The sequence below is a fragment of the Megascapheus bottae genome, chromosome 16 (assembly GCF_031878675.1).
Source record: "Megascapheus bottae isolate mThoBot1 chromosome 16, mThoBot2.hap1, whole genome shotgun sequence".
NCBI lineage: Eukaryota > Metazoa > Chordata > Mammalia > Rodentia > Geomyidae > Megascapheus > Megascapheus bottae.
In genome coordinates this window covers 19224942-19238882 of record NC_143524.1, presented here as the reverse complement: position 1 = coordinate 19238882, position 13941 = coordinate 19224942, and the positions used below count along the sequence as shown (strand labels likewise).

Genomic DNA, 13941 nt, shown 5'->3' with positions numbered 1-13941 from the left:
CAGTAGCGATAAAGGATTTTAAGTTCATGTCTGCTATAGTCATTTAATTCCTTTGACACAATTCTTTATTGGGTATTCATGACTGATGCATGTAAATGCAGTCTTTATACATCCTTTTATTAGAGATGTTGGATTTGATAATTCAAAATGACCCGAAAAATGACTAAACTTATCTCCATTTTATTTTTATTTTAAGAAAATTTTTGGTGTGCTAGTCCTGGAGCTTGAATTCAGGGCCTGAGCACTCTCCCTGAGGTATTTTGCTCAAGGCTAGCCACAGTTCTTCTTTTGGCTTTTTGCTAGTTAGTTGTAGACAAGGATCTTATGGACTTTCCTTCCTGGGCTGGTTTTGAATTGCGATCTTCAGAGCTCAGCCTCCTGACTAGCTAGGGATTTTAGGTGTGAGCCACTGGTGCCTGACTTCTTTGTGTGTGTGTGTGTGTGTGTGTGTGTGTGTGTGCACGCGCACGTGCGCTCATGTGCACGTATATGCGTGTGCATGCTCATGTGCACATGTGCACGTGCACATGCTTATATTTTAAGCAATTTAAATGCATAGAGTGGAAGTGGGTAAAAAGCATATTTAAAACATAAACACTGCATGTGTATGGCTTCTGACGTCACTACCCAGTCAAAGCATCCGTGCATGAATATACTGTATAGTTATTTTCAGGTATCTATGAAACTTAAGTAAATCCAATGTTTCTACTTAAGTCCTATCCTCAAGATATATCATTGTGTATATGCATATATTCTAAAATCTTGGAAAATATTTCCAAAATTTGGAATGTATCTGAATCTGAGCATTTTAAGTAAGGACTCATTTCACCTCCAGAATAAACTTCAGTATTTATGATATTTACTCTTAAACTAAACTTATGGACTGTAGGTTTTGATTATACTTAAGGGAAATGGAGACCTTACGAATAGCAAAGTAACTTGGGTGCTGTCTATGCATGATCTGTTTTGTTATGAACATGGATCAAATTAATCTTAAAAATGGCCAGAATGTTTTCAATCTATACACTTATGTTTAGGAGGATGCTTACTTTCTCTATGCCTACTGATTAATTTTTTACTTTTGAAGCTTGGACCTGGATGTACACATGACTGAGGCAAGGTAGTAGAAACCAGATTAAAACTTGCAAGAGTGAATGAATCTTGGATCCATGATATTGGAAATTATTGGAATTTACTAATGTGGCAGGCCATTTGCAAAGAATTTGGTATTTAGTGGCATGTTGTATTTTCTTGCTCTGGTTTGGGCACTGCCAATGGAAAAACTGTTTTGTTTTTTTTTGCCAGTCCTGGGTTTGAGCTCAGGGCCTGAACAATGTCCTTGGACTTTCTCAAGGTTACAGCTCTACCACTTAAGCCTCAGCACCACTTCCGGCTTTTTTCTAGGTATGTGGTACCGAGGAATCGAACCCGGGTCTTCGTGCATGCTAGGCAAGCACTCTACCACTAGGCCAAACTCCCGGCCCATGGAGAAACTGTTTTAAGTTCAATATGGGGTCCCAAAATGAGCTGAAATAAATGGCGATTTGAGTCATATTAACTGTATCTCCGAGTACACTTTAACCTGGACAAAAACATGAGAAGAGGTATCAGTGTGCAAGAAGTAATGACCTGAAAAATTTCCTCTTGACACACAAAGAGGTCTACTGGCTAATTATTAAATCAGGAATTTTTCCCCCCTCCAAAACATTTAAATACCTTTTGAAAAACCAAACAGGAATTAGGGATGAACCTTAGAATGCTTGTCTAGAAAATCTGATCTTGGATTAGGAGTGAAGAATTTTTTTTTCTGCCAAGGGACATTACCTCCAAAATCTGGTTTCAGCTGTGTGCCATGGCTCACACCTGTAATCCTCACTACTCAGGAGGCTAAAATCTGAGGATCGTAGTTCAAAGCCAGCCCAGGCATTAAAAAGTCCCTGAGACTCTTACCTCCAATTAATCACCAGAAAACCAGAAGTGGAGCTGTGGTTCAAAAGTAGTGCAGTAACCTTGAGCTGAAGAGCTCAATGACAGTGTCCAGGCCCAGAGTTCAAGCCCCATGACAGACAGACAGACAAACAAAAAACTGATTTCCTCCTTTTCTTTCCAGGCCTCTCAATGTGTGGTTGTTTTGTTCTTATGCCATATATCCTTTTTTCTGCCAAAGTGATTATCACTATGCAGACTTGTGTACATTTCCTTAGTGAGTTCCTTTCTCCAGTCCATTATCATTTCTACTGATTGAATGTTCTATTTATTTTTATAATAGTTATACGCCAGAGTGCTTATGGAATTCATTTTCTTTCCAATAGTGTTAAAAGGGTCAATAATCCTATTAAGAGTATTTCTCTGGAAAAATTAAATTATAGCCTTATTGAAAGAAATTCACATTACTGCTTTAGACTCTTAGAAACAGTTGGAAATTGTTAATATTGTAAATTAATTCTCACTACATACATTTAAGTTTGATCATACTTTGGAATTTTTTCTTTTCTTTTTTATACCAACTAGATTTTTAAGCCATGGTACATATTTGGTAATAAAGACAATATTTTTTAAATCAGACAGTCATAATTGAATTCTCAGGGGTGTCTTCAGGAATACAAATTAAGTTGTAAGATACGTGTTGGAATCAGTATGTAAATTTTAATTTTTTTTTGTTCGTAGAGGAGAGATGGGAGAACTATGAAAGGGGTGACACTGATCAAGACATATTAAACTCACAAACTGACATGTTGAAATAAGACCCTTCTGAATCGTTCCAATTTTTAGTATATGTACTGCCAAAGCAAGCAGAATGAACACTTCTATACAACTAATTAAAAATAATAAAAGTAATTTTAAAAAGCTAAAAAACAACATTGCATTATTGAAATCGTAGAAAAAGATACCAGTATTCTGTATCTCAGTTTATATGTGAACATAGTTTATAGAGCTTTTTAGAATATATGTCAGGAGGAAAAGATTTTCCTTTTTGCCACATTTGTGTCACTTTTAAGATTTTAAGAGGTGAGAATGATTAATCTTTGAAGTCCAGGAGCTATGGATCAAGTGGTAGAGTGCTAATCTTGAGTGGAAAAAGCTCAATAACAGTGGCCAGGCCTTAAGTTCAAGCCTCAAGACAGGCAAAGAAAAGAAAAGAAAGAGAAGGAAGGAAGAAAAGAAGGAAGGATGGAAACACATTTGGAATATAAAGGCATGTAATTCCTGTGTGCACATTACATAGTTCAGTTGATATATAGTTCTCAGTCAGTGTGGGTTATATGTTTTGTTTAAATCATTGTGTAATCTGCTCAGTATTTCCCTGCCCTTAATTTTTGTGTAAGAATGAAATGCTGCCAATAATGTAAAGTGACAGTTAATGTACTTCTTTGAAGTAGTAAAGGGATAATTTTAGATTTTTCAGAAGGCAGCCTATCTTTAATAGAAGCTGGTGGTGTTATGAGAAAAAAATAAATCAGGCTTACTTTGCTTAGTATATTTTTTTCCCAACCCTTTCCATTTCCTTATGAATAGGCCAATGTCATTCTTCCTAATGGAAACATAGAATTCCCCACTGAGGAACATCTGGGTTGATTCCATTTCTTGACTATGATAAAACAATGCTGCAATGAGCATAGTTGTACTGGTAGCTTTAGTGTGGCCTGGTTTGTGGTCTTTTGGGTAAAGCCCAGGAATGGAATTGCTGAATCACAGGGAAAGTCTATGTTTGGTGTTTCAGGAACCTCCATACTGCTTTCTAGAGTGGGTGAACAAACAAAGAAAAAACAATATATGTTCCCACTAACGGTCTAGTAGTGTTCCCTTTTCGCCACATCCCCATCAGCATCTGCTATTATTTATTTTCTTGATAATAGCCATTCTAACTGGGATGAAGTGGAATCAATGTTATTTTGATTTGCATTTCTTTTACGGCCAGACATGTTGAACATCTCTTCATGTATCTATTGAAGAAGTAAGCCAGACCCAAAGAAACATAGGTTGCATGGTTTACCTCATTTGTAGTAATTAGAATTTGCCTATAAATCTACAAGAAATCATAATGGATGGTAAAAAGACAAAAAATTACATGTGGACATGATAAACAGGATTCTAAGCAGTTATACAGTGAGAAAAGAGGAAGATATTCTTAGGAGAGGATCACAAAGGCTCAATAGCTATATCATGTGATCATATACAATGGTATTTATTGAAATGAATTCCAAGAAATGAGATTTTCTATTTTAGTTTTTTTTTTCTGTGTGTGTGTGGGGTGGGGGTTTGGTCAATCATGTGACTTGGACTTTGGGCTTGGGTGCTATCCCTGAGCTCTTCAGTACTACCCCTTGACCCACAGTGCCACTTCTGGTTTTCTAGAGGTTAATTGGAGATAGGAGTCTCACAGTCTTTTTTATGTGGGCTGGCTTTGAACTGCGATCCTCAGATCTCAACCTTCTGAGTAACTAGGATTACAGGCGTGAGCCACCTCACCCATTTTTTTTGAGGGTTTTTTGTTTGTTTGGTTTTCTCCTTTTGTTCTTGCTTTTAATTCCTGTACTTTTTGTTGGGTAGGTAAGGTTATCTGTTTAGGGGAAGGTACGAGGAAGCACAGAAATGGTGGGACAAAGGGTGAAGTAATTCAGCAGTGCAACTCACTCTAGACGCTGTGTTGAAAATGAACTATATAACTTGTGGGGGAGGTGAGTTGGGAGGAAAAAGCCTGTGAGAAAAGGAAGGAAGAGGTGACATATTCTGAAGGAAATTTACTCTTTACCTATGTGACTGTAAACCCTCTGTAATCACCTCTAAGTAGAAATAAATAAAATTTAAAAAATGAATGAAGCGTCTGCAGTATAGTGCTGAATGTGTCCTGGATACTCATGGCATCCTTGGAACCATAGGTCCTGCAAATAGTAGGGGCTACTTTGTGTGTGTGTGTGTGTGTGTGTGTGTGTGTGTGTGTGTGTGTGTGTGTGCTTGTGAATAACAGCATGTTTATATCTGAAGAATACCTATGTATGCATGTGTATATGTGTGTGTGTAAATGCTTTTATACAATTTAACAGTTAGCTTTCCAGATAAAGACTTGCATTAAAGTTTTTAATCACTTCTTAGCTGCTGAAATCTAATTTTTTCCATGCCAAGATTACCACATGTTGTGATTTCACAAGCATTTTCTCCCCCTTCTGGTGAGTGGTGGTTTCACATATATTGTTGTCACACAGTAAATAATGTTGTTAAGGGCTGGAGGTATATGTCAAATGAGAGAATCAGTCTTCCAGCTTTTATACAATTAAGCTACCTAGCAAGTGCCAAGTCCTTGAGTTCAAATTGTCAAAAAAGAAAAAAACAAAGGCCAGGAGTTTGGCCTAGTGATAGAGTGTTTGCCTAGCATGCATGAAGCTCTAGGTTTCTTTCCTCGGTACCACATACATAGAAAAAGCTGGAAGTGATGCTATGGCTCAAGTGATAGAGAGCTAGCCTTTGAGAAAGCTCAGGGACAGTGTCTAGGCCCTGAGTTCAAGCCTCAGAACTGGCAAAAAAAATTGTAAAGAAGCCAATGTCTTAGAAATTGACATTAAGTCTTTTTAACATTGGGGGAGTATTACCTGATTAGCATGTGTTCCTTAAATTAGGCTCATACGTTGAGGGCTTGGTTCCTAGTTTGGCAAGTGGATGTATGTTAAAGTCTCACATGAGGCAATGAAATTATTGCATTCTCAGAAGGAATTCATGCTGGGCCTGTGAGGAAAATTACTTTTGGTCTTTGGCTTTCTGGCTTGCTATGTGTTCTCTCCATGCTGCACATGTTCACCCCAGGGTGCCATCTGCCATGAGGCTCTCACCAGACGACCAGTGTCACCTTGCAAGCAGAGTAGCCCTTGAAAGTTTAAGAGATGACACGGTACTCTTGGAGGAACTCTAAAGCAATGTCTTTTTTTCCAAACCTAGGAGTAATATTTTAATTGTGCCTTCTATGTACTGAAAATGCACATGGATATAAACAGTTCATATTTGCCATGATATCTTTGTGAAGTTTGAACTCAAAGCCTTATTAGGAGATACTGTGTCCCTTGAGCCACATCTCCAGTCTTTTTGCTTTTGAGTTCTTCTTTCTTTTTCGGTCATTCAACAAAACAGTCTGAATATGATGTGTCTTAATCAGAAATGTCTCTTAATAAAGTGCATACCTTCAGGAATTTCGTTAGAGCAACAGAAATCAGGCAATGATCCCTATTTACATTACAGTCATAACCAGTTCTCCATCTTTTGCTCTCAGACTTTTTTCTTTCTTCCCCTCCCTCCACTCACACACATAATTGTTCTGATTTGTCCTTCAGTTAAATGATTAATTTCTATCAAAGTTGCCTGTATTATCAACTATTTTACTTCAAATCATTTGAAAATTGAAACGAACCTACTCTAGTCCTATGAGCAACTGAAATATGTCTGTTGGTTTCATTCTATTTTTCCTTTGGTCTTGGAATTCACTCTCCAAGTGATTGTTCTAGTGTCTCTATTAGCATATAACAACAGCTTTCTAGCCACAATCACATTTATCTTCTTTAATGTGGTTTATTATGTGTAGATCAAAGATTTTTTTTTGTTTCAGATTTTGATGCCTAACTTGATTTCAAGTTTCTTTGTGTTTTGCTCGTTTCACTTGAAATACTTTAGGCTTTTAGCATATTCCATTGTTCTTTTAACACCCCTTTGATAAAATTTCCTGCCAACTCAACCTCTATTTTTCTCCCTTTGTACTTGTTATTGTTTGAATTAAATTCTCCATTAGGGAGAACATTTTATGTCAGAATGTTCAGGACAAATGGCCATGCCTGTAGGTCTATTAACTGGCAGTGTTGTGGCTTTGGATAGATTCAAAGAAATCTTAAGATTTTTTTTGGAACCACTAAATAGGTTCTAAATCTTTTGTTATACTTTAATAATCTTTGATTTAATTTTCTTAGTTATTTTAGATTTTAATAATATTATACAGTCATTTAAATCTGTATTCCTTTAATGCATATCTGATTGTGTAAGGAGCTATGTTGTATCGTTTTATTGTACATTTCACTTACCATAGCACCACAAAAATCAGATAGTTTGTGCTTGTACAGGCCTGTTTACCCAACCCAGAAATACTGACTACATGTTGGCTATTGTGCATTTAAGTTGTGGCTAGTATTACTCAAGTGTTTTAAATTTTGCTTACTATTAATATAAATATAAATTTAACAAATAATAGTTCATTTGTTAGAAAAAACTAAAAGACCTCTATAACAACTTGAGTACATGAGTTTTTAAAATGTAAATTTTCTGAAGCTTAAATAGAGTTATACTTTTCTGATGACAATTTGGCCTATTACAACCATAAAATTTACTGTAGGTTTTTTGAAGATTCAGCATAAAAATAGAGCGTAAAATATCTCAGAGATATTTGTATATTGATTATATTTGACAGGATCATTTTTGGAAAATTAAAACATACTGTTAAAATCAATACCACTTTCTACTTAAATACCTGGCTACCTGAAAATTTGAAACTGTGCGTATTGCTTATATTTTTTATGGGTGTCTCTGCAACAGGCTAAGAAGTTTTCAAACTTGGCTCATTATTAGAAAGCCTTTTTAATAGCAAACTTTTTATAAAAATTGGCTTCTGCATCTCTTTCTGGCTTATGAAATGAGTTTATAGTGAGGAATTTAGGAATCTTTAGGTTCATAGGAGTCTCTAGGTGATTCTGGTATGCCACTTGTTTTAATTTTTTTTTTTTTTTTGCCATTCATGGGTCTTGAACTCAGGGCCTGAGTACTGTCCTTGGACTTTTCTCAAGGCTAAAGCTCTACCACTTGAGCCACAGCACCACTTCCAGCTTGTTTCTATGTGTTTGGTACCAAGGAATTGAACCCGGGCCTTCGTGCATGCTAGGCAAGCACTTTACCACTAGCCCAAACTCTTGGCCCCAGGTATGCCACTTGTTTTGAGAAGCACTATAGTTGATAACCTCTTATCCTGTTAAAAGTCAGGACTTTCTGTGAGACACCAAAAAATTAGTAAAGCTTGCTTTTATTTAAATTGTAGGGTTGGAAGAGGCAGCCTATTGCTGTTTTAGATTTGTTTGTTGATATATGCACTGGACATTTATCTTGAGTAACTTATTTAATTGTCACAGTTATGCAAAGACAAAGCCTGTCCTAATCCCTTTTAAGGTTCTAAAAAGCATTGAACGTTAGAGTCTTATTTGGTATCAGGCTAATATTCAGGTTCCTGACAGCTGACCCTCTGTACCACATTGCTTCTTCTTCAGAGATATCCGGTGAATTGAGATTAGGAGAATCATGTGATTCTATTGCTTGCAGTAACTAACAGTTTTTAGGTACAAAGTATTACACTTGGCACTTCATGTGAATCATCTCAATTGATCTTCATAAGAGGTTATTTTTTTAAACATTTACAAATTCATTTTACAGATAAAGCAACCAACTTGTAAAATTAAATAGTTGTCATGAACTAAACTGTATCTTCAATTATATATATATATATATATATATATATATATATAGAGAGAGAGAGAGAGAGAGAGAGAGAGAGAGAGCTCTCAATGTATATGTTGAAGTTCCAGCCTAATGGTGAGAGGAGAGAAGAATGGAATGAGGAGAGAAGAGGGGAGGAAAGGGAAGGGAAGGGAGGGAAGAGGAGGAGACAAGAGAAGGGACAGGTATGGGGGAGGCATGTAAACAGTGAGGACCAAAAAGGCAAAATGAGAAGGTGGACCTGTTCTTTGGTCCTGAACTTCTAGACTCTAATACTGGGAGGAAATACATTTCTGTTTAGAGCACGCAGTCTCTGGCATTTGTTATGGTCCTCCAGACAGATTTGGTGAAGGTCATGTCACTAGCTAGTGGTGAAGTTGGGTTTTGACTTACTCAGTATGACTTCAAATCCTACAACCTGAACCACTTTGTCTTCTGCCTTTCTTACAAATGCTGGGCATGTCTTCTCTGGCTCTGAGATGTCCTGATATGTACACAATGTAGTCCACAGGAATGGATACCTTAACCTCAAAACACATTGGTTTGGATTTAATCTGTCTCCTGTAGAGTCCAAACCCACGGGGTTGCCTTCTGGTGGGTTTGGTACCTCCAACTCCAGGATCTACAATAATGCCTAGAGATGTGGAATAAATGGATTCTCAATGAAAATTTGTTGAATGAAGTAAAAAGAAAATTGGAGAAGACAGACTAGAATGGCAGACATACAGGGGGCCTCAGGCCACTTCAATTCTAAGAATACCCACTGTTAATGGATAACAGAGATATGATAGAACTCACAAACAGCAATCTCACACAATGCAAATGATAAGAGGCAAAAATAAGCAAGGAAAGGCAGAAGAGTAGCTAGCAATCTGAGCAGAAGCAGAGAGGTGGAGGTGTCGGCTAAGGTGTGGATCCAGAGCAAAGGGTCTTTGGGATGCCACAAGCAAAGGCATGACAGCTAGCTGTCACAGGTAACTGACAGGATCAAGGAGAAGAAAGTCAAGGAGAGGCTCACAGGGTTTTGCTGGGGAGATGCTGAGGTCCACTGAGGCCCATTGAGGCTCAAGTGACTGGTTCAAAGCTGCGCAGTTCTCTCTCAAGGAGTCTTTTATTTGTTTATTTATGTTCTTATTGAGCGTATGTTCTGTCAGAAGCTCAGAATCATGGGTTAGAATTTAGTTTACACTTGTGGTCTGATAAATTTTGACTTGTCAGTTCAGCCAAAGGAATATCATTACTATCTCACACTTGACAACTTCTAAAAAAATGTAATTAAAAATGAAACTGGTGACAACACATAAAGCAACACATTTCTGAAGTGACACATTTTGGTCCCCAAAGCTATTTTGACTTTGAATGTTAGAAATGCATCTTTAAACTTCCATGGAGGTACAAACAGAGGCCTTTCTCAGTCTGAAGAATAAAATTTAAAACCTGCTGTAGAAAAATACCACAGAGAAAAATATAGAAAAGCAGCTGGCCCTCTTACCAATTTCAGAGCAGGAAAGGAATTTCAGTAGAGCATAAAAACAGCTTTCTCTCATAAAAGAAAATACAACAAGAAAATAATCCCGGCCGAATAGCCTTGTGCAGTTATTTTCTGTCGAGTATTAGATACAGACCAGAGGGCTTAACGTTGTTTTGATACCCCTGCAAGTGGCAGATTGCCTGCCCGGAGGAAGTTGGAAACAAACTGGCTGGCCTTGTGCTTCCAGGTGGCACTTACAGGCCATGTTTTCTGTGCTGTTGTTATCAGTCATTCAATTCCCTACTGAATACTGAGTGGTGTTTTTAGATCACAGCCTATTTGCAATTTCTTTCTGTTTCCTTTTGTTCGTTAGCCTCAAGAAAAGGAGAGAATGCGAGGGGGGGGGGGGGGGAGAGAGAGAGAGAGAGAGAGAGAGAGAGAGAGAGAGAGAGAGAGAGAGAGAGAGAGAGAGAGAAACAGAGAGAGAGGAGAGAGAGAGAGAAAGAGAGAGAGAGGAGAGAGAGAGAGAGAGAGAGAGAGAGAGAGAGAGAGAGAGAGAGAGAGAGAGAGAGAGAGAAAGACAGAGAGAGAGAGAGAGAGAGAGAGAGAGAGAGAGAGAGAGAGAGAGAGAGAGAGAGAGAAGGGGGGGGAGAGAGAGAGAGAGGAAAAAAGAAAAAAAAGAAAGAAAGGAAGAGAGAAAGAAAAGAAAACCAACCCAGGAATCATTCTTGCAAATGTGAATTTAACAGTAAGCAATCAAAAATAACACAGCAAATTAACAGTCATAAAGACATAGGCCATTAGTAGTAATGCTACTCTCAAAGGGAATTTGGGATAGCGTCTTAAGAGGACTTGCTAATAAAAGTAACTAGGCAATTAAAAAAAGTTCAATCTGGTATCCCTTGGGAGAGGATAGGGAGCAGGTTTATTTCAGAGATTTTACAGACTTCTTTTTGTATTGAAAAAATTGAAAGGGCAACAATCAAAAGCTGGTAATTTTATAGCAATCATAAATTTGGTAGCTGTGCATATGAGATTTCTTTATCATAAAGTAACATCAAACATTACATAGAACACTATAGAAGAGGAAAAAACTTATTGAACAAAGTGAGCTAATTTCTAGCAGACTCCTATGGAAGAATTGTCAGCATTTGCAGCATTAACCTGTTTTTCTCTTTGGGGGGAACATCTGCAGACTGTAATTAAGCAATTTTCATTTGTTTCTCTATTCCTTTTGTCATCACTAAATCACTACACTAAGGGAACAAATTGACAAATTATGAAACAGCAAGCTCATTCAGTTGCAGGAAGAAATTTCCCTCCTCAAACTGTGACAGATTTTGAGCTGATGGAGCCATTTTGTTTTAGATATATTAGCATAAATCTTCAGCTGCATTTGTTACAATGCACATTCCTTCCAAACATGAATATTGGGTCCATAGATAATCGTTAGTTTTCCACATCTGTTATATTCTAGACCTAATGAGGAAATAATGTATTTAAATATGTATAACATTTTGAATTATAACCATAAATTTATTTTTGATCTATTTTTGCATACTGTTTTGTTACAATAAATATCCTTTTCTTGGTTTGCTTTCTTGGTCAAGATGATATAAAAATTATTTGTGTACAAGTAAATGAATCATTTTCCTTGAGTTTGTATTTTTTCATTTTTTAATATGGTAGGTATATTTTGTGTGTTATATATAAATGAACTAACTAAACTTCATAGGCAAATGGGACTTAATTTTATTTTTATAATTAGGAATATTAGTACAAGAGGGGGTCCATTGTGAAAATGTGATAAATGCATAAGGTATGCTTTGAACAAGTTTTCTCTGGTAATGTATTACCTTACCCCCTTTATATTCCCCCTTTTTTGGTGGGATTCATTATGTGATCTTGAACATATATATGCATGTATACACATATATGTACACACCTGTATATATGCACATACATATGCATGTACACATACACATATATGAATATACATGTTTATATTTATGCATGAGTTTATCTGTGTATATATGTATATATATGTACTATACTTGATCTTTTGAACTTTTCAACACCCTTCTCCTTTCCCTCTGTTTACTATACCACAATCCCTCTTTTACACTTATGTCTCTTCCTTTGTTACTTTTGTCTTAGACTTAGATTCTACATGTGAACAAGACCATGATACTTGGTCTGTTGAACTTGGCTTATTTGGCTCAATGTGATACTCTATCCAATTTCATCCATTTTCCCATCACTTTGTTCTTTATGGCTGGCAAATGAGATTTTAAGCTTTCACAAACCACAGAGAAGAAATAATAGCTAATAAACTTTTAAATTAAACTTATAGTCATATCCAATTTGAATAGTTTAACAACATTGAGTGGACACATACTTAGTATATATATATGTATGTATATATATATATTTCTCTTTTAATAGGAGACATGATTTTCACTCATTGTTAAAAGCATTGTTCTTAGATGTTAAAGGGTAAATTGCCCTACTTGAAACCAAGGTATTTATGACTATGTTCTTTGATTCAATTGAATGAGCATGTGTTCAAATTGGAATGGTTTTAGCAAAATGTTCTTTCAGCCATGAAACAATAATATTTTCTTTGAAATGGTTGACTAAGCCCAAAGGGATACAAACAGGAAACTTGCTTTCAACCAAATTCATATCTGCTTTATATGAAAATCAAACCACAGTCTTTCTAGTAGGTGATTTTTATGTCTTTGGTTTTTCTCCTTGGCTTTGTTCCAGATGAGATAGATATAAATGACATCAGCTACCTTGTTCCTCATGAAACCTATTGCTCCCTCAGTGGAGCAATTCTCTTGTGTTTTCTGAACTTGGTCTACCTTTTGCAGTGAGTTTTGTAATGTCTTTTGTGCTACTGAGTAGTAAAAAGGGAAAGCAACCCCAATCAACTAATTCTGAATTTAATCTCAAATTACAGGATCATTCCAATTTTTGCTAATGTTGAAATCATTTCCAAAGTGTTGATTATCTGGATATGTTGTATGCATTGAGCTAGTATCTGGGAATATAGAGATGAATGAAACAGAGCTGTGTTCTAGAGGAACTCTTGGCAGATGTGTTATTTATTTCTATCAACTTATAAAGAGAAGTGTGATTTCCAAGTCTTATAGGGATATGAAGACAGAATAGCAATTTATATGTTTATAATTTATAGATCATATCATTAGAGATGATTAATATTAATTACATAGTATCAATAAAAGAATGTTTAGAATATTTCCTTTGATTCTGTGGTCTCAATTTTAGGTTGAACAAATATTTTATAAGAAAAAGCAATAAGAAAGACTGGAATAGTGTATTTTCATAGTTTCTTGCTCTTTAAGTCTATTCTTGGATTGACATAATGCCGTATACTAGTGTTCACATGTTCGCTTATTTCAGATTTTTGCAGAAAAAATGATCCCACCTTTGAAAATTTGGTAACTCCTATGAAAGATTTATTTGTAAAGAAGAGGGAAAAATATACTGTCTAACCTAGATGAGATAAAGATTATTTTAATTATTTATCTTTTTATTGTAAAGGTGATATACAGAGGTGTTACATTTACCTAAGTAAGGTATTAAGTAGATTTCTTTTTGAACAGTGTTCCCTTTCTCTCCTTTTTCCCCACTTTTCCTACCCACAACTCTCCTTCCTCCCAAGTTGTGAAGTTCATGTCCAACATAGTGTCTTCTGAATATCACTGTTGGCTTGGTTCACCTGTTGTCTTTTGTCTCGCCATTTCCGTGATTCCCCTTCCCATCCCCAAGTCAGAAAAACTTATATACAATATACAAAGTGCTCAAATCAAAAACAGTGACAACAGGGGCTAAGTCAAAGGGGGTAGAAAGAAAGAAAAAATAAATAACCGCATACAGTACACTAAGAAAAAAACATCCCCAAATAAACCCTTGTTTCTACAGCTTGT

General features: G+C 36.3%; 1 protein-coding gene across 1 annotated transcript in view; it reads left to right on the top strand.

Moving 5' to 3' along the window:
• Iftap (intraflagellar transport associated protein) overlaps positions 1–13941 on the top strand; it is a 72200-nt gene that overhangs the window by 18221 nt on the left and 40038 nt on the right. The window lies entirely within an intron of this gene.